We start from the raw sequence: 21,942 nt of genomic DNA, 5'->3' as shown, positions 1-21,942 counted from the left end.
TAGTTTCATACTTGGGCATTTTAAAAACATCTGAAACACCTATTTTAAACTTTCTCCAGAAAAAAAAAACCCTGTGCTAGAACATTCTTTTGAACCTTTGTATTCAACGTTGTTGTGGATTCATTTGATATGTGGGCATAGCTGATCGTTAATGATTGATATTGATGGCAAGTATTTTATTTGAGTTCTTGTCCGTCTATGCTTCTATATTGAAAGTTAATGTTGGTTATGGATAATAGACCACAATGCATGCAAATGTTGAAGTTATGTCGAATGTGCATTACAAATGCACATAATCGTGAATCATGATCAATCTGTGCTTGCAATGCTACATGACTTGCTGAATATATATGGGGTTAGATGTTTTCCATCTCAAATGAAACCCGTTTCTAATGTTTCTGAAACTCATATGAAACCTGTTTCGTATGTGCCGTTCTAGAAACGCCTGGTAACTATGATATGACTTAAGTAGATGTGTAGGAAAGGCTATGCTGATGTGAATAGTGGTCTTGATCAATATGAAGAAGTTTGTAGCAGTCATAAAGTGACTACTGTATTGGTGCATATCTTCAATGGAAGAAAGACACTTATTTCATTTGGGTGAAACCACTGTTATTTATCTTGTCAAGTCAAAAATGTATAAGGAGATAAGACCTATCAGAAAAATCTATTCAAAATTAGAAATGATGGAAAAGTACATCCTGGCAGAAGTATCTAGATCATCAGTATGTTAATAATTGTAAAAATTACACGGCACAACAAATTGATTTTGAGCAAGAGATAGAGAAAGACAGTACACAGCAAATAAGAGGAGAACAAAAAATTTTCTTTAACTCCAAACAAGCTGATACAAAGATGGCTCTGTCCACCTGTGTGCTTCCAATGTGAAGCTTAGGTGGCGGTCTAGGTGAAGAGCTTAAGGCTAGTTGGAATAACTCTAATTGGGTGAAGGATGGATCATGAAAGTTGTGAAGGGGTCTACCTTTTATAGCCTGTGAAGGAGGTCATGATGGATGACCTTCCATATGCACTTGTCTATTGACCTTTCATGTGCACCTCCGCTAGTTTGCCAAGGAATATTCTAGGGAATATTCCCTACCTCTAGTTAAGGGCTGCTTCCACGGCCCTTGGACCCAAAATAGAGGGGGTCCTTGATAACTTCCTTACCCTGCAAAACTCGATATGGTGTGCCTCGAGTTGCTACTAGCTTTAACTTTTTTGTCTAACCCAAAGGCTAGACCTGCAATGGCTTTTGGCCATCCAATCACATAGACCTCATCTGATATGCAAGTTAGGATCCACCAATGTCCAGGCTCACACATTGTGCAACTTTGAGCACCATGGATCATTCACAGCATCTTATGAAGGTAGGGTAATGAGCATATTCAACACCCCCTTGTGAAGAAAACTACTAGGGTTTGCACTAAGGACACACAGAGTGTACGACCACGAGAGAAACTCAAAGAGACAGATAGAGACATAGAGGGCAAAACTCAAACCCTAAACGCAAAACTCAAAACTCAAACACAATAAAAGAAGAGAAAGAGAGAATACAACTCTGAAGTGAATGAATGTTGTAAATGAATATAAGAGTGTACAATGTGCTTAAGGGTAGAGCAATGTCAGAGTGTGACATCCACTGGAGACAGATCCCAAGTCTGTGACCACCAATCGGAGTGTAGGAGTGCTGATTAGTGAATGGTAGTAGGCTGGTCGCCAAAACGCAACACTTTGGAGGCTGAAAACTGGTAAACGCAGCAGTGTACCATCGATCAGAGGCTGGAAATTGTGCACAGATTGCTGTAAACAACAGGTTGAAACAGTGTCTGATGTGGCTGGCGATGACTAGATAATCAGATCACAGCAGATGATGATGTTGCCAGCAGCTAACGTCAGCATGGATGAAGGCGCCAGCAGTAGGAGCAAACACGGATGGAGTGGTAGCAGTCTCGAGGGTTGGACAGCCACGTGGGACGAGGTTGATGGCTGAAATTTGCACGTGTGAGAAACTTGCACAGACGGACTGAGGTTGAATGGGGGCACCCTATCTATTTATAGATGTGGAAGGGCGCCCAAAAAATTACGCCCCAAAAATTAGGGTTTTCACTGTCTCGAACCGCTCCCCGTTTTAGGGTTTCCACTGAACTCTCTCGAACCGCTCCCCGTTTTAGGGTTTTACTCTAAAAGAGCGTTTTTTAGTGTGTTTTGGGGCTGTTTAAGAGGCTAATCAGCAAGTAATGCATATATTAGCTCAACACCCCCTCTCAGGCCCAAAACTGAGCCGAAAGGTTAGGCCAACCACTGTGATGTTATTGACCCCAAGGCGTCCCACCCCAAAGCAGCCAGGGCATTGGACAAAGGGGTGTTGGCTGCCCAGTGGCCTTCCAAGACTATACAAGCGATGGTTATCTAACCAGGGGAATCCAAGTAGTCACCCCATAGAGGATAGGGCATCGGGACAAAGGGCGCACGGTGGCTGCCCAGTGCCCTACCAAGCCCTACAGAGACGGATGGAACCACATGGAACTTTTTTTTAATTAAAAATAAGTGAGGTAAATTTTATGGGATGTGGCCGATTGAGTAATAGTGACTTAGGGGAGAGGAGTAGGAAGGGTATACCCAACACATCACAAAACAAAACAAGCTAACCTATCCACTCAAGGTGTTGATGACGAGAAAAAATAGGTGATGAGGTATCCATGTGATGGAGTATGGTGGTGTGGTAACAACAGCTATCGATGGAAACAGCGTAGGATCTGCTCAAGTGGTGCTTTGCACAATGAGATGCAAAGTATGCTACATCCTGAAGAATGCTCATGCAGCAGGTCATAGTATGGGGGAGTTTCGGAAATGGGAAAAACGGAAACAGGAAAAACCGGAGTTTGGGAGTTTCGGCCAAATTTTGGAAACTGGGAAACGGCGTTTTGGATTGTACACTAAAATAAATACAGTATTATGTAGATATGTAAATATATCAATGCCTACAATAACATGTATCCAAATTTCATATAAAACTTTTGAGTCCATGTCATATGATTGCAATCATGATTCATTATACATGTCACGACTCACGAGTGAAGATTGAAGAGTCAAGACTCAATGGTTGAAACTTAAGAGAGCTTAGCACAATTAAGACTCAATTTTCAAAACTTATGGCAACAAAGTGAATTATAATTTATGACTGATGAATCATCTATGATCTAAAGAGTAGCGAAGACTAACATCAAGAATAGTGGAGACTGACATCAAGAACAATGGAACAAGAATCAAGATGCATAATAAGTGAAATCAAGATACAATGATACATGTATCTATGTCATGTGAATAATTTGTGAAAACTCTAAAGTCCAGTGAGCACTGAGCACTGTGTACTAGTCTCTAGACTCTGGAAGAAGAAGAAGAAGAATAGGAAGAGGAAGAGGAAGAGGAGGAGGAGGAGGAGGAGGAGGAGGAGGAGGAGGAGGAGGAGGAGGAGGAGGAGGAGGAGGAGGAGGAGGAGGAGGAGGAGGAGGAGGAGGAGGAGCAGCAGCAGCAGCAGAAGAGGAAGAGGAAGAGGCAGCGGCGGCGGCGGCGATGGTGGGACTTGGAGTGCCCCGAAACGGAACGTAGAATGCCGAAACGTCAGTCTGCCATTTTTGTTTCGGTTCGGAACAGCCTATCCGTTTTGGCCTCAAAACACCGTTTCGGGTTACTATGTAGCATGTGCCACTTGGACAGTGTCCCTCATGGGGAAATTGTTTACTTGACCAAGCGCCCTAGTACAAAGATAATGAAATCATGCAATGCAAAGAGTAAGGTACAACAGGGGGAAGAAGCTAATGTCGAAGACAAAGCGTTGAAGCTTGTAGAATACCAAGAAGGGTAGGAACCTTAGATGTAGATGCCGAAGAAGGAAGAGGAGCTTGATGTCGGTCTTCATATAGTGCCGAGAACCATACGAAATGAAAGAAGATGAAGTGGATGAAGCACCCTGCTAGAAGAGGAAGGTAGAAGTTACCTCCATGATAGCATTGAGAGAGATGGTGCACGATCCTCCTCGGGAGGGAAAACTGCCATGCTAGAAGAAGAGCAAGCACTCCTAGGATGATGAAACCATGAAAGGAACGGTGCGCATTCCCACGTATCTAGCCCACGTAGGACCAAAGCAATCTGCAAGTTAGCCTTACATTGAAAGATAAAACCTTGCAAAAGAGATGAGAATCTACAAACACAGATGTTAGTGGTGAGATGCTCCAAAGAAAAACATAACAGAAAGAAAATCTAACTCGAAATAAATGCAATGAATTTGTATGTTTGTGAGCAAATGCAACGGAAGTCAAAAGAATGGAAAAGATAAGGACAATGAATCCTATAGGCCCGACTCTAAGAATGCGAAAAATGAATGCTAGACTGACCTAGGATATCCAAAAGGACCTAGAGACATGCTAGTCTAAGAAGATACCCACCTTTGCATACGTCCAGTAGCAAGGCTCTGCCAAGGGAATGCCTGACGAGGTAGGGAGGAAGGTGAGATAGATGCATGAAGTGCAACGGGATCGGAACATGCAGACCAATCAGCCAGTCCCTCAGGGGTAGTGTAAGAGATGGGTTGCTGAGACTGTACTCGAGCCAAATGTCTAGCAGCAACAACGGGTGGTGAAGGAGCAGATGAAGCAGGAGTAGAAGACGTAGTCCCACTGGATTGTGCAATCGTGTAGTGGTTTACAGAGGCTTTTTAGGTGGAAGACCTTGGGCCTTGGAGCGTCACTCCTCGTCCACATGGCCTGGTCTCTGGCAGTGTGTGCAAAACTGGTTTTTGTTAGGGACTTGTTGCCAGATAGGTCTAGATTCTTTGGTTCCATCTGAGGAAGAGGAGTCACCCTTTCAATGGCTTGCCTTCACATCTAGCAAGTTCTTGCCATTGGTGGTTTTCCCTCCCGAAGAAGAGGCAACCAACCCCCTTTGCTCTGAATAAGGCTGTGATGAGGATTTCTTGTGGACTTGATCATGCAGCCTTGCGTAACGCAAGAATTGGCACTCAAACTCCTAGAAGGTTGGCAATCAAGGTTGAGAGATGATGTGTTGAATGAAATGGAAGTACTTTTCAAGCAACTTATTCAAGAAGAATGCAACTTGATCGTCATTTGACTTTGGAGAGCCAGTAGTGGCAAACTTGGCAAGTAACCGTCTATATTCAATCAGCTTGACTTTTAGATCTTCCCCTTAATAGAGAACTCTTGAAGCTCAAAGTCGAGATTGATGCGTCGAGTACGATCACGAGCTGCATAGCGGTCGAGAAGGTGACTCCAACACTTTGACGCGAGCGGGAAGTGCTTCAACTGAGACTTAAACTTAGGAAGCAATACCTACATAAGCTCAACATTGGTTGTGGCATTTGGGCTCTCCATTGACAGATGTAGTCAAGGTGAGCTAGTCAAGGGTCTAGCATCGGCTCGAGACCAATGATGAGGTCCCAAAGACGCTGAGACTCAAGCAGTTGTTGCATGAAATTAGACCAACAGGTGAAATTCAACCCTTTGAAATGTGTCTTGTCCGTCAAGGCATTCTTGGCCGTTGCAATAGGAGTGGTAGTGCTCAAAGATGGATAGTGTGAAAAAGTGTAGCGGGGGTAGCATGGGGAAGTGGAGTACACTTAGGAGTGGGCCCCAAAGTGCCCACAAGGCATGTGGGTAGTGTGCAAGGTGGATCCATAGCTAGGGATGGATTGGCTAGGCATGGGCATGGTAGCCACATGAGGAACCCAAGGAGGTGGGATGGGGACACAGGAAGCAGAAGATGGGAATCCCTAAGGAGGTGTATCCAAGGAGAGTGTGAAGACGCACCATAAGCCGAGGATGGAAACCCCTACGTTTGAGTGGTCATGTGAGATGTGAAGCTGGGGATAGTGAGAGGGATGCCCATCATAGTCGACCCGGGAGTTATGGGTGTGCTCATTTGCTAACGAGTGAGAGGCATTTTGTTAAAGGGTGGCTTTCCCCCTAAAGAAGTACCATGGTGCAAAGAGTTAGAGAATGGGGGGGAGAAGCAAAAAGTGCTAGGAGCAGAGATGGTAGATCCAACCCCTAGGGTGTGTTGATGTAGATGTGGAGTGTACTCCAAGGTTTTGAAAAGATTATGAGAGGTGATCAAGGTGTGATATAAAAGAGGGTGGGATGGGAGGGAAATGAGAAGTGTGTGTGATATGCTCAAATAAAACAGAAGCTGTAGATGTACCTGAATTTCGTTTGCTTCGTGAGTCCGCTCTATTGAAGTTCACATACGCAAAGCCATCTGGATCCTGTACCTCAAAAGAAGAAACATGCGAGTGTTTTGATTCATGCAACACAAAAGAATTGTACAAACCTGACACTGGACCTGGCTAAGATGATGAAGATGGATCGCTAGATGTTTTGAATGCCGTATGTCCTCCATGATCAGAGAGGTGGCTAGCGTCACCAACTGGTCCGAATGTGGTAGCAAAACTGGTAGGAGGTGTGTAAACATCACCGTACTTGTTGCGATAGTACTCCTTAAAGTCCTCCTCTGTCATGTTAGTGAAATCTAGTGAAGGTGGAGTGTCGTCCTCCTCATCGAGTCCATAATGTTGTCTCAGGGCCTCCAATGATGAATCCTGATAAGACATCATAGGAATTGGAGAGGAAGGTGTCTGGGACATTGTGATTTGGTTACGAGTCGTAATGTGTGCCTCGCACAAAGACTAACTCTCCACAATATCCGGAGGATACTCTTTACAACAGCATCGGCTCTGATACCATGCAAAGAAAATTGCTAGGGTTTGCACTGAGGACACAGAGTGTACGACTACAACAGAAACACAAAGAGACAGACACAGACACAGAGAGCAAAACTCAAACCCTAAATGAAAAACTCAAAACTCAAACACAGAAACTTAATCACAAACAAAAGAAGGGAGACAGAGAACATAACTCTGACGTGAATGAATGCTGTAAATGAATGTAAGAGTGTACAGTGTGCTCAAGGGTAGAGCAATGTCGGAGTGTGATGTCCATCGGAGACGGATCCCAAGTCTGTGACCACCATCCGAAGTGTAGGAGTGCTAAATAGTGAATGGCAGTAGGCTGGTCACCAAAACACAACAGTCTGGAGGCTGGAAAATTGTAAATGCAGAAGTGTACCACCGATCAAAGGCTGGAAACTGTGCACAATGTGCTGTAAACAGCAAGCTGAAATAGTGTTTGATGTGGCTGGCCATGACTGGATGATCAAATTGCAGCAGATGATGATGTTGCCAGCAACTGACGTTAGCATGGATGAAGGCGCCAGCAGCAGCAGCAAACACGAATGGAGTGGCAACAGTCTCGAGGGTTGGACAGCCACGTGGGAGGAGGCTGATGGCTGAAATCTGCACGTGGAGTGAGAAACCTACACAGACGGAATGAGGCTGAATGGGGGCAGCCTATCTATTTATAGACGTGGAAGGGCGCCCCAAAAATTGGGGTTTCCACTGAACTCTCGAACCACTCCCCATTTTAGGGTTTCCACTGAACTCTCTCGAACCGCTCGCCGTTTTAGGGTTTTACTCCCATATGCCATAAGATCCTCCTTAGCCATACTGCTTTACATGCAGCAAAACAGGTTGCTTTATACTTTGCTTCGATAGAAGACCACTGCCACTGTTGGTTGCTTTTTATTGATCCAAGATAAAATTCCTAAAGTGAAAGAAAAACAATAATAAAAAATTGACTTTTTGGAATCGTTGTCTCTTGCCCAATTTGAGTTATAGTATCCCACAAGAGAAGTACCGGAACTGTATGTGATACCATAGTCAAGAGTTCCCTTCAAGTATCTAAACACTTGCATCCCAACCTTCCAATGACTCTCACGGGGTTTGCTTGAGAACCTGTTCAAAACTCCAATAGCAAAACTAATACCTAGCCTAGTGTTGCATAAGTAGATCAAGCTGTCGACCAACCTCCTGTATCTCCCAATGTTGGCTAGTATTGATATATCCTCCATGGATAACTTTGCATTGACCTCCATAGGTGTAGCTATCTCCTTGCACTCAGTCATACCAAGTACTTTCAAGATCTCCCATGCATACTTCTTCTGAGAAATGAATATCTTTCCTGGCTCTTGCAAGACTTCCATTCCCAAACAATAGTGCAACAAGCCCAAGTGTGTTCTTTCAAATTCGAAGCTCAAAGGCTTTCGAGTTTGGTTGATCATATCTTCATAGTCACCTGTAATAAGAAGGTCGTCCACATATAGGACAATAACTACAAACTTTTCACCATTCCTGTAGACATACAAGTTAGCATCTGACCTATATCTTTTGAAGTTTAAGCTAAAAAAGAACTTACCTATCTACTTGTACCATGCTCTAGGGCTTGTTTCAGCCCATACGATGCCTTTTTCGGCTTACATACTTTGTTCTTAGAATGAAGGGCCTCAAACCTTGGTGGCTGAACCATATACTCCTCCTTGAGGTCACCATTCAAGAACACTGATTTAACATCCATTTGGTAAATTTGCCACTTATTGTGGGCGGCCACTGCACGTACTTTGTGAATAGCGGTCATCCTGGCAATTGGAGCAAATGAATCTTGAAAATCAAACCCTTCAACTTGTGAAAATCCTTGTGCAACTAGTCTAGCTTTGTACTTTTCTAAGGTTTTATCAGCCTTGTACTTGACCTCCCAGACCCACTTGAAGCCAATAATCTTTCTCTTTGGTGGCTGATCCACTAGCTCCCAAGTGTCATTCTTCATTATGTTGTCATACTAAGCTTGCATAGCTGCCTTTCATATTGGATCTACAAGTTCTTCTTCCAAGTCAAGTGGCTCCTTTACTTCTCTCATAATCTCAGCCATCAATGCCATATTGCCTATGTGAGCAGAAGCCCTTCTTTGCTTCTCTATTCTTTGAGACCTCCTTGGTCCATCTGTCTTCTACTTAACAAATGTGGGCATAGGATTATTTTGGTCATAGAGCTACCTTCTTTACCCATCGCGGCAATGGCTTTTCCAGTGGTGTGATGTCAAGTTGGTGAACTTTCTCTTCATTATCCAAAGATGATTCTTCCTCCTCCTTAAGTATAGGATAGCTGTTGGGAGGTCTACTTCTTTGCTTGATGATAAAGTGGAAGAACTTGCCTTCGCCTCCTCCACTTGCGGCTACTCCTTGAACACCACATCACGGCTTGCTATGATATTCTTTGCCTCTTGGTCATACAATTTGTAAGCCTTTTGCTTATCACTATAACCCAAGAAGATACATTTTTTGCTTTTTGGTTTTAACTTGTTTCTTTTCTCATCAGAAACATGTTCATAGCATTCATATCCAGAAGTTCTGAAATGTGAGACAGATGGTTTCTTATTAGTGTAAGCCCTATGAGGTGTTTTTTCCTTGGGAGCCTTTGTGTAGCTCCAATTGAGAACGTAGACTACTGTATTTATAGCTTTGGCCCAAAAATGGTTTGGTAATCCCTTGCCTTTTAGTATACACCTTGCCATCTCCATAATGGTGCGATTCCTGCGTTCCACAACACCATTCTGTTGAGGTGTATGAGGCGTCATCAATTAACGCTTGATTCCTTTTCTTGCAAGAGTCTTCAAACTCCTTTGAGTTGAACTCACCATCTTTTGTTCTAAATTTCCTCATAGCTTTCCCTATTTCATTCTCAACAAGTTTTAGCCATTCTTTAAACTTACCAAAAGCTTGAGTCTTATTAGAAAAGAAGTACACCCACGTCTTCCTACTATAGTCGTTGACAATTAACATGAAATAAGAAGATTCTCCCAAAGCTTGTATAGGCATCTTACTGCACAGTCAACATGTACCAACTCTTGAGGAACATTTGCTCTATTCTTGCTTTCTTGTGGAAATGTCTTTCTCTGTTGCTTGCCCATTATATAAGCTTCACATGGATCCTTCAATTCAATAACCGTAGGTAGGTCAGCAACCATACCTTGCTTATACATCTCCTTTAAAACTGCAAATCCAATGTGTCCAAACCTTTCATGCCAAAGCTTACTTGTGCCCACTCCAACGGTGGTTGTAAGAGCACTTAGCTCATACAGGTTGTTCCTTCTTTGTTCTTTACCAACAACTTTGCTAGCAATGTGAACAATTTCTACACGTCTTGTTGAATCTCACTTCATGACTAAGATCAGTTATAGCAGCAACTAATAACAAATTTCTCCTAATTTTTGGAACATACAACACATTTGAAAGCTTTTTTACTTCACGATTTGTAGCAATAATTAAAATAGTAGTTGTGTCCGTAGCAAGACATTGTGCATCGTTTCCAACCGTCACAGTAATGGATTCTTGTAGAGGTTGCATAGAACTATATAGACCATTCTTGCTGGTCATGTGACGACATACACCACTATCCAACATCCATGAATCAGTGGTAGATTCTTCTTGTGCCGAAGAATACACTTCCTTGATGGTTGCCATATATAACTCTAGTTTTGCTTCAGCTGTGTTGGTTGTTCCCTTTCCTCGGCATTATTTCTCATCTCCCAGCCTTTCTACAACCTTGCTCCAAAGATTGCAACATTGAGATCACGAGAGACTGAGAAATTTCAGATTTCTCTGTTGTAAACCCCAATTTGCAGTAGAAATTAGGGTTTAGCAGTAGCCTCGAGAAGCGTGCCAGAAATTGGTTGCTCCAAGACTTGAATTCAACAGGGCTGATGCAGCTTTTAGCTTATTCAAGTGAAGGGACCAGCAAATAATTGAATTTGGGGCATTTTCCATCTCCATCAAAGTGGGTGAAGGTCAATCAAGTGCCTGAATCAAGGGGCAAAATAGAATGAAGGAACTGGTCACTTTGGACAGCAAGGGGAGTTTGGATCGCGAAGGGGATCGGGAGAATCCCATTGTAAATCTTCTTCTTCTTCGATAAAGCTAAAGAAATACCGAAAGGGGCGCCAATGTTGGGGCCAATCCGGTGTGCATTGTCCAAGATCAGTAGGTAAATTTTGTATTTTTATATTCGCATTAATTGTTTGCTGTTGTAATTAAGTTGTAATGAAGGATTTACCACCCATCCATGGAAGGAAGGTTGGTTACACAAAACGCCTTTAAAGTCAAAGCTTGCGGTCTCACCTGAGTATTAGGGCAGTTACTAATCCATCAAACTTTGGTGGACAGGTCCGAAGACACTGGTTGTGCAAATTCTTAATTTGAGTGATGAAAGCTTCAGTGGTCTGTGCTTCCAAAACCTTCTTCACTGCTAGTTGATTCTCTAGGTTTTGAATCCTTGTTTGATTTGGTGTTTCGTACTAAATTCTTAGTATAGTACACACTTCTAATGCCTTGGTTGTATGCTGGTTGTATGCTAAATCAAAGTCAAAACACTATCAGAACAGCTTGTAACTATAACACATAGTGCATGTGCGTTCCTTTATTTCCAGGCTCGTAGAAGATTTGCATTTGGAGAAAGGAGTGTCAAAAGATGACGTATCAGTGAGAGAGTAGGGTTTCCGGGGAGGAACATGGAGTGAACTCGGCAAAGATGGAGAAGAGAAGAGAAGAGAGAAGAAACTCTAATAAATTGAATAATGAAGTTATGAATCATGGAGTGAATGTGATACAAGGAAACAAGGGTGCCCTAGCAGAAGAAAGATGATGAAGACAGCCACAAACCGCAAACTGCAATGTCCTCTTGAAGGGGTGTGAGGGTAGTGGAGAGGTTGGAGACAAGAGGTGACGGACTGAATGAATCAGCCGTAAGGAATGAATGAGGAAGTGGCCTTTAAATAGACACAGTCAGTCTAGGGTGGCGCTTCTTTTTTAGTCTTGACGGTAAAGGTAAAGGTGCTTGCAATGTATTATGAGCATAGCACACCGGAGTTGAAGAAGCCTTCTTCAACTCGCTTTGCTTACATCTGGTTATTGTTGGAGTGCCTTTATGAGGTGCGGTCCGCCTTCCACCTCTGCCAGACAGTGGTGTCTACTCTATGGAATCAGTGGGATGAGCATGAGACAGAGGAGGCCAAAGCCGTGCAGCGCTTGTTCCTTAATGAGCAGTTTTGGTAAAAGTCCGTACTGTTGTCATTGTCATGACTTCCTTTTATAGGGTGTTATGTATGAGTGATTGCAAGGGGTCCACCATGGGCCTTCTCGTTCACTTCTTTAGAGCTACATTGTTGGAGGCATGTGCTTGTATAGTGATCACAGAGAGACAGCGTACACATGTTTTAGAGATAGTAGAGAAGAGATGGGCGCGGATGCATAAGCCCATCCATGGTTTTGCCGCATTGGTACATCCGACCTACAAGTCACCGGCGGTCATGGATGATAGAGATTTTCATTCAGACTAGCTTGCTTATTTGACGCGTGTGGTCCTTGTTGATGACCACAATGCAGTACTAGAGGAGCTAGGATGCTATGCAAATCAAAGAGGGCATGTGGCTTTTGCTTCTCCCACTTGTTAGAGGAGAGAGTCACTTGTGAAGCCTTTATTTTGGTGGCAAAACTTTGGATATGCAGTGGAGACCCTTTAGCCCTTAGCCATGAGGGTCCTTGCCCAGGATTGCTCTTCGGGTGCATGTAAGAGAAACTGGAGTGTCTATTCTCTCATTCACACAAAGATTCGCAATCGGCTTAGCACACGACAGTTAGAGCGGTTAGTCTATTGCCACACTAACTTACGCATGATGAGGGCTATGATGAGCATGGGTAGTCCAAAGCAGGTCAAGTCTAAACACTTAACCATAACATTTAAAATTTATTGTTTTCACTTTTAAACTTTTAACTTTGAAGTTTAAACTTTATACTTACCAATTTAGACTTTAGCATTTACAATGATCAATCTTACGTGCGTCACTGCATTGTGTAGGTGAATGTTGATACATTCAAGTTGACGCGCGATACTTTTCCGAGTATACATAAGGAGGTGGACGAGGAGGAGATGATTTTTGCAAAGCTCTATAGAGAGCTTATAGCAGTAGATTCTCGTGACACTCACGATCAGCGTGCTCGTGGGCGAGGAGTTCGAGTAGGTGGTAGTAGGAGCATGGTCATTCGACACCCTCCATCATCGAGGAGGGGTGATTTAAGTGGCTTGCAGACGTATGTAAGGCGGAGCTCTAGTAGCTTACATCGTGTGCCTCATGATGACATCCCCCCCTTGCCTACACAGCTGCTACCTAGGGAGCCATCATTTGATGATGATGGTAACCTCATCAATGAGAATGAGTATGATTGTCTCTCATCATCAGATGCCGAGGAGTCATCTTCAGACTCTCTTGATGAGCATTTAGATGGTTCTGATGATAGTGATGCCTCATCATAGATTCATCATTCATATGACATAGGTCTCTCTTTTTTTTTGTATCACATATACTAGACTGTAGTTGTATCTCATGTTTTGCATAGCCCATGCGATCGCAATGGTCATCCTCATGTATTCATCTTATTCTGTAATGAAATGGCTATTTTCACTTTAAACATGTACTCTGATCTATCATTTAACAATTTATGGTTTTTGTTATTTAAAAAATCATCTTGATTTTTTCGTCTTTATATTGTACTATACCTTATAAAATCATAAGGTACCAATTAGTACCGTATTTTATCGTACCATACCGTATCATATCTTTCATACCTGACAACTATTCATCCAAGGTTGGGAGCTATACAGCGAAGGATGCAACATGATCCTCTCCACACTAGCTGCGCCACCTCGCATAACCAAAGGCAGTGTTTTGGGATTTCTAGAAGCTGCTGTGTGTAGCACTTACAAACTCCCTCCTTCTGCATCTAGGTAAGCCAACTTCCCACCGCCAAGCCTCCATGTGCCACTAGCCATAAGAAGTTTGATACCCTCCTCGGTCTCCAATTATCCCATAGGCGGTGCCAAAAGGTCCGTCGGAAAGGCTGTGTGATCTTATGCTCCACCCAGTGCCTACTACGCGACGTCGCCCAATCCATATCCTCTTGCATTAGTATGTGTCTGCGAATCCTGGGAGTGTACTCTAGGAGCCTTGGAGGCTTCTTGGCGATTGCAATGGCCGGCCATAGCCACTCACTTGGATCCCACTCGAGCTCATCAAGTGGCCTGCTCTTCCAGATGTAAAGGTGCCACCCCCTAAACTCCTCCTAGAAGACAAAAGGGTCCAGTCTCCATGTCTTCCCTTGAAGGCCAATCACTCGGATCCTCCTCCATGAAAGGACAACAATCCCCTCGTCCTGCTCTCCCTATCAGGAGCCAGATGCCCCTCTTGCATGGTGAAGAAAGTCCCAGGTGGAGTGTCGCGCACTCTACCGGCCACCTAGGTGAGGATACTTGCTGGTGGAAACTTGGTGGCCCATATCTCCCCAGGCTCTATCGGGTCTCGTATCAGGGGAGCAAGCCACTCTTGAGGTATTACTGCCTCTATCTCCCTTCTCCTCGGCTCCACAACTCTCTAACAGCCTAGTACTCGCTACAACACCTCCTCGTCCGCCAACATATATACCTTGTGCCATGTCCTGATGATGTGAGCTGGGCTAGCCTCCCACCCAGCCCATTGGATATGGGGGCGCTCACCAATGTGTGCCGCATCCCCATCTTTGACCTAGGGGGTTCTAGATCACCGGCTGAGGGTCTATCTTCTCCTAGCAGCATGAGGGGCTCTGGATTAGGGCCTTACAAAGGCCCTGCCACACCTGGAGCAAGCTACGTAGGAAAGGTGATCGGGGGGGGGAGGTGTGTCATCTAGGCTGCTGTGAAGATCCATCTTAGGGATGGCCTCCACTCACCACCGAGCCTCGGTCTACACTCCTGAAGACCCTCTTGCAATAGAACCTTCCAAGTATGCCCTCGTGATGTAAGGCTGCGGACGACTAGCTTGCCCAAGAGAGCCATACTCTGATACTCTGGGTCTATGATCCTGAGTCCTCATGATCGATACCGTATGATGGTCGCCCACGCCACCTTCGCCTTGGAATCCTTGGAGTCATCTGACCGGACCATAGGAAGTTCCGTACTAGGCGGCGAAGTTGCAATGCACAGGATGAGGAGAAGCACCAACACAAGGCGATGTACCAGGCCGTCGCTACGAGGACCTAGTTAACCACTAGGGCTCAGCCAGCTAGTGAGAGACGAGCCGTGCTCTAATAGGTCAGCTTTCTCGAAATAGAATCGAGGGCTGGAAGAAATTGTTGGGCATGAGTGATGTCGAGTCCCACCTTGAACCCTAAATAACGAATGGTCTATCCTCTACTCATCCATCTAAATCCCAGGTGGATGTCCCATCCGTGCTAGAGTTTGGGTCTGTGAGAAAACCAACTGACTTCCACCAGTTGATTTCTGCTCCTGTTGCAAAATAGAATGTCTCAAGAGCGAGCCTCACTCTCTCTAGCATCAACTTAGCGTCCTCAATCTAGAGTATTGTATCATCTGCATACTCTGAGTCTAGCAACTCAGTCTTGTAAATGCCCCGAACAACGTAGTATGCTTAACAATTATGATATTCGCTTGTTTTCAAGATTTAATATAAAAGAGAATAAACACTTAAAGCTGAAAATGAAAATTACTCACAAAATTACAGCCATGAAAATGTAAAAGTAATGGAGACAAGATTGAGGGTTGAAGATGGGCAACCCCCCGGAAGGAAATGTATTTCTGCTCAGCCCAAGTCCCTTAGGGAAGAGCTCAGTTACAATCATCCTGAGAGTGAGGAGAAGTTATTCTCACTTTTACAAGATCATGCAAAGATGTACAAACACACATGGATTATCTATTATGCAATGTTAAGAACTAATTTCTTTACAGTATGAGAGAAGAAAGAGGGGAAATCAGCCTTTCTCCATCGTTGATCAGCAGTACATGGATAGGGCTTGCTTCTTGTTGCTAAAATGCAAGAAAGAGCTCGAGAAGGAGGTGTTGTAATGAATTTACAGGCTTGCTGTCCTGTAAAACAGTAGTGATAGAAGAGGGAATATGGAGGAATTTGATAATGGAGAAGTGGGGGATGATGATGGGGATGGATGGGGCCAGTTTCTGGCTATCTGTGGGTGCTGTACATGAGTTTACAGCAAAGAAAAATGATGCTGAATGAAGAAAAACGAGCTCTTATTTATAGGAGAGGGAAGAGCTAGTACAAAAGGGAAAAGTGGAGTAGCACAAGACAAGTGTCCAGCCACATGTCATGAGATGTGACAAGTGGTGGGACACTTGGAAACTTGTGTGACAAGTGTCTTGACACTTGTTTCTTCTCTATGGCCTTCCTCTTTGGGCTGAATACTGTCAAGAATAGAAACAACCAAATTTAGTAAGCACAGTCAGAGTACAGAATTTACTATTTTTAGAATGACAACCCTATTTTTTAGGACTAGCATTTTTAGGCTAATTCGAGACTCCTAAAATTTAGGGACCCCCCAATATGGGTGTCATATCGCAAAAACGGTATCAGAATCTTCATGTGACTTTCCTATGCAAAGAAATGTGCATTTCAAACTTTCAGCCCATACATGCACATTGTACAAGCATTTCATGATCATGCCATCTTGTTGATTGTAACTGTCTGTTTTGGTGGATCTAGCCCACACTTCAAGGCATCAATCCTTTCTGTGTGCGAGTCTAACCCTGATATGCGTGAGTTCTGGTCACAGGCGCCCAATCGGGCCACATAGGTGGAAGTATGAACTATCTTTTCTCTGACCCACCGCGTGGGTCCACCATAACATGTGACCACTTATCAGTGGCTAGCTCCAATGCACTTTTCTTTATATCTAATTAGTGCAAAGGAAACAAATTTAATAAATCATTATATAGACAAATTAATGAAAAAGGATACAAATTCTGTTTCTATAGAGTTGTGACAAGTCTCCTCCCTCATGGGAAGTCGAAAGCCACGTAATCTGTTTACCTGAGACCTGAGGAAACGGGACATTGCCTTTGCTCACCCATCTAAATCCCAGGTGGATGCCCCACTCAGTGCTAGAGTCCGGGTCTGTGAGGAAACCAACTGACTTCCGCCAATTGATTTCTGCTCCCGCTGCAAAACAGAATGCCTCAAGAGCCAGCCTCACTCTCTACAGCATCTACTCAATGTCCTCGATGTAGAGTGTTGTATCATCTGCATACTTTGAGTCTAGCAACTCAGTCTCCTCCCTCACAGGAAGTAAGAGGTGGCGTAATCCGCTCACGTGAGACCTGAGGAAATGGGACATTGCCTCTGCAAAGAGTAGGAAGAGGTACGGGGCCAGGGGGCAGCCTTGTCGGACTGATCTCTCCAGCCGAAACTCCTCCCCTTGCCTACCATCTATGAGAACCTTGCTAGTGGCTGATTTATAAAGGGTGGAGACCCACAAATCCAAGCCCGGGGGAAACCCAACCTCACCATGGTGGCCTCTAGGAAATCCGAGTCCACCTTGTTATAAGATTTCTCGAAATCCAAGAGTAGTACGACTAGTCTCTGCCCACTGTGCTAAGCCCACTCTGTCGCCTCAAAGAAGGAGAATACATTGTCAAGGATGCTCCTATCGTGGACAAATCCTGTCTGTGTGTCATGGATAATGTCTAGAAGCACGGGGCATAGTCGTCTACCAATCATCTTTGCTAGTGCCTTATAGGCCACTGACGATAAGGTGATTGGTCTCCACTAGGAAAGCTCCAACCTGTCTCCCCCTTTGGGGAAAAGATTGATAAGGCCTGTTGAGAGACTCCCTGGCATCTGTCCTGAAGTGAAAATCTCCTGGAATGCCCTCAGTAGGGGGTCCTTCACCACCTCCCAATAGGTAGTGAAGAAAGCCTTAGAGAGGCCATCCTCTCCCGGGCATTTTTACCCATCCTATGTATGTAAGGCCTCAAGTTCCTTCTCTGTGAAGGGGGCTAGGAGGGAGCGTTCCATCTCCTCTGTGACAAGGGACGGGATGTGATCCCAGACTTGCTGTCTACATCAATGTCCTTTGGTTGAGGCTGTCTCCTGGTGGAACAGGCGCCTGCAGTAGTCGGTGGCAATCTCTGTGAAGGAAAGTGCTAGGGTTTGCACTGAGGACACATAGAGTGTACGACCATGATAGAAACACAAAGAGATAGACACAGACACAGAGGGCAAAACTCAAACCCTAAACACAAAACACAAAACTCAAAACTGAAACACAAATAAAAGAAGGAAGAGAGAGAACACAACTCTGAAGTGAATGAATGCTGGAAATGAATGTAAGAGTGTACAATGTGCCAAAGGGTAGAGTAATGTTGAAGTGTGACGTCCACCGAAGACGGATCCCAAGTTTGTGATCACCAGTCGGGGTGTAGGAGTGCTAAATAGTGAATGGCAGCACGCTAGTCACCAAAACGCAGTAGTCTGGAGACTGGAAACTGGTAAACGCAGTAGTGTACCAACAATCAGAGGCTGGAAATTGTGCACAGTCTGCTGTAAACAGCAGGCTGAAACAGTGTTTTGAGAGTGACAGGGCCTACAATGCTGAAAATGCAGGCTGGTTGACCCTGGAGATGATGGACAGCAGGCTGAACAGCAATGTGAGACAGGATGGAGTACTAGCCAGCAGCAGAGAGCTATCGCCTATAGCAATGGATAGGCTGAAGATAATGTGGCTGCAGTCGATGATGGCTGGACAGTAGATGGAGGCGGGCTGCAGACTGGAAATTGGGCGCCAACAGCAGTAGAGGGTGTGTGGGCTGGTGTAACCTGCAAACAAGGATGATCCCTGAATGGGGGCAGCCTGTCTATTTATAGATGTGGAAGGGCGCCCCAAAAATTAGGGTTTCCACTAAACTCTCTCAAACCGCTTCTCGTTTTAGGGTTTTACTCTAAAAGAGCATTTTTTGTGTTTTTTGGGGCTATTTAAGAGGCTAATCAGCAAGTAATGCATATTTTAGCTCAACACCCCTCTCAGGCTCAAAACTGAGCTGAAAGGTTAGGCCAGCCATTGTGATGTTTATGTACGCCAAGGTGTCCCACCCCAAAACAGCCAAGGCATCGAACAAAGGGTGCACGTCGGCTGCCCAGTGGCCTACCAAGACTACAGAGGCGATAGTTATCTTACCAAGGGAATCCAAGTAGTCACCCAGACAGGACAGGACATCGGACAAAGGGTGCACGTCGGCTGTCCTGTGGCCTACCAAGCTCTACAAAGGCGAATGGAACTACATGGATTTTATTTTATTTTTGAATAAGTGAAGTAAATTCGATGGGATGCGGCCGATTGAGCAAAAGTGACCCATAAGATGGGAGTAGGGAGGGTACACCCAACACATCACAAAAGAGTACAAGCTAACTCATCCACTCGGGGTGTCGATGACGAGAAAAAATAGGTAATGAGATATCCATGTGATGAAGGAGGGGGGTGGTGTGGTAACAACAGCCGCTGGTGAAAACAACTTAGGATCCGCGCAAGTGTTGCTCTACACAATGAGATGCAAAGTATGCTACCTCGTGGAAAATTTGTTCACTTGCCCAAGCGCCCTAGTACAAGGATGATGTAATCATGCAATGCAAAGGGTAAGGTACAACAGGGGGAAGAAGCCGATGTCAAAGACAAAGTGTTGAAGCCTATACAATACCAAGAAGGGTAGAAACCCCCTCTCAACCTAGATGGAGATGCCGAAGAAGGAAGAGGAGCCTAATATCGGTCTTCATATGGTGCCAAGAACCATAAGGAATGAAGAAGATGAAGTGGATGAAGCACCTTGCTAGAAGAACAAGGTAGAAGTCACCGCCATGATAACGTCAAGAAAGATGCTGCACAATCCGCCTCAGGAGGGGAAGCCGCCATGTTGAAAGATGAGCAAGCACTCCTAGGATGATGAAACCATGAAAGGAACGGTACGTATCCGCACGTATCTAGCCCAGGGAGGACCAAAGCAATTTGCAAGTTAGCCCTACACTGAAAGACAAAACCCTGCAAAAGAGACGAGAATGTGCAAACGCAGAGATTAGTGGTGAGATCCTCCAAAGAAAAATAGAACAGAAAGAAAATCTAACTCAAAATAAATGCAATGAATTTGTATTTGTGTGAATAAATACAGCAGAAGACAAAAAAATGAAAAAACTAAGGATAATGAATCCTATGGGCCCAACTCTAAGGGTGTCAAAAATGAATTCTAGACTGACCTAAGATATCTGAAAGCACCTAGAGGCATGTGAGTCGAAGAAGGTGGCTACCATCGCAGATGTCCAGTAGCAGGGCTCTGCCAAGGGAACGCCTAACGAGATGGAGAGGAAGGTGAGATGGATGTATGAAGTGCAACAGGACCAGAATCTGCAAACCAATCAGCCAATCCCTCAGGGGTAGTGAAAGAGATGGGCCACTAAGGCTTTACTCAAGCCACATGTCCAACAGCAACAACAACGGGTGCTAATGGAGCAGATGAAGCAGGAGCGGAGGGCGTAGCACCACTAGACTACGCAGTCGCAACGGTCTGTGGAGGCTTTTTAGGTGGAAGACCTTGGGCCTTGGAGCAACACTTCTCATCCACATGGCCTGCTCTTTGGCAATGTGTGCAAAACCGGTTTTTCTTAGGGAGTTGCTGCCAGATAGATCTAGATTCTTTGGTTCCATCTGAGGAAGAGGAGTCGCCCTTTGCTTGGCTTGCCTTCGCATCTAGCGAGTTCTTGCCACTAGTGGTTGTCCATCCCGAAGAAGAGGCAACCAATCCCCTCTGCTCTGAATAAGGGTGTGATGAGGATTTTTTCTCGACTTAATCATACAGCCTCGAGTAACGCAAGAAATGGCACTCAAACTCGTAGAAGGTTGGCAATCGAGGTTGGAAGATGATGTGTTGAATGAAATTGAAGTACTTTTCAGGCAACTTATTCAAGAAGAATGTAACCTCATCGTCATCTGACTTTGGAGAGCCAATAGTGGCGAACTTGGCAAGCAACTGCCTATATTTAGCCAGCTTGACTTTCAGGTCATCCCCTTCCTTAATAGAGAACTCTTGAAGCTAAAAGTCGAGATCGATGCACCGAGTACGATGATGAGCTACATATCGGTTGAGAAGGTGACTCCAACGCTCTGATGCAAGCGGGAAGTGCTGGAACTGAGAGTGAGACTTAGGAAGCAATCCCTGCATCAGCTCAACATTGGCTATGGCATTGCGGGCTCTCCATTGACGGATGTAATCAAGGTGAGCTATTCGAGGGTGGGCATAGGCTCTAAACGAATGACGAGGTGAAATTCCACCCGTTAAAACGTGTCTTATCTGTGAAGGCATTCTTGGCCGTTGCAACAAGACTGGTAGTGCTCGGAGATGGATAGTGTGAAAAAGTGTAGTGTGAGTAGGATGGGGGAGTGGAGTACACTTGGGAATAGGCCCCAGAGTGCCCACCAGGCATGTGTGTAGTGTGCAAGGTGGATCCATAGGTAGGGATGGGTTGACTAGGCATGGGCATGGTAGCCACATGAGGAACCCAAGGAGGTGGGATGGGGACACGGGAAGCAGAAGATGGGAATCCCCACGGAGGTGTATCCAAGGAGAGTGTGAAGACGCACCATAAGCCGAGGATGGAAACCCCTGCGTTTGAGTGGTCATGTGAGATGTTAAGCTGGGGATAGTGAGAGGGATGCCCATCATAGTCAACCCGGGAGTTATGGGTGTGCTCATTTGCTGACGGGTGAGAGGCACTGTGTTAAAGGGTGGCATTCCCCCTAACGAAGTACCATGGTGCAAAGAGTTAGAGAATGGAGGCTCAAATAAAACAGAAGCTGTAGATGTACCTGAATTTCGTTTGCTTCGTGAGTCCGCTCTATTGAAGTTCACATACGCAAAGCCATCTGGATCTTGTATCTCAAAAGAAGAAACAGGTGAGGGTTTTGATTCATGCAACACAAAAGAATTGTACAAACCTGACATTGGACCTAACTAGAATTATGAAGATGGATCGCAAGACGTTCCGAAAGCCTTATGTCCTCCATGATCGGAGAGGTGGCCAGCCTCACCAACCGGTCCGGATGTGGTAGCAAAACTTGTAGGAGGGGTGTAAACATCACCATACTTGTTGTGATAGTACTCCTCAA

The 21,942-nt window shown here is 44.8% G+C and overlaps 1 protein-coding gene across 3 annotated transcripts in view; it reads left to right on the top strand.

The window, feature by feature from the left end:
- LOC148025458 (calcium-dependent lipid-binding family protein) overlaps nt 1-21,942 on the top strand; it is a 222,825-nt gene that overhangs the window by 134,317 nt on the left and 66,566 nt on the right. The gene's annotated exons all lie outside the window — the stretch shown is intronic.

This window comes from Lygodium microphyllum, chromosome 14 (genome assembly GCF_053477565.2).
Source record: "Lygodium microphyllum isolate KBCC chromosome 14, Lygodium_microphyllum_v1.1.10, whole genome shotgun sequence".
Classification (NCBI taxonomy): Eukaryota; Viridiplantae; Streptophyta; class Polypodiopsida; order Schizaeales; family Lygodiaceae; genus Lygodium; species Lygodium microphyllum.
This window is presented reverse-complemented; position numbering and strand designations above follow the sequence as displayed.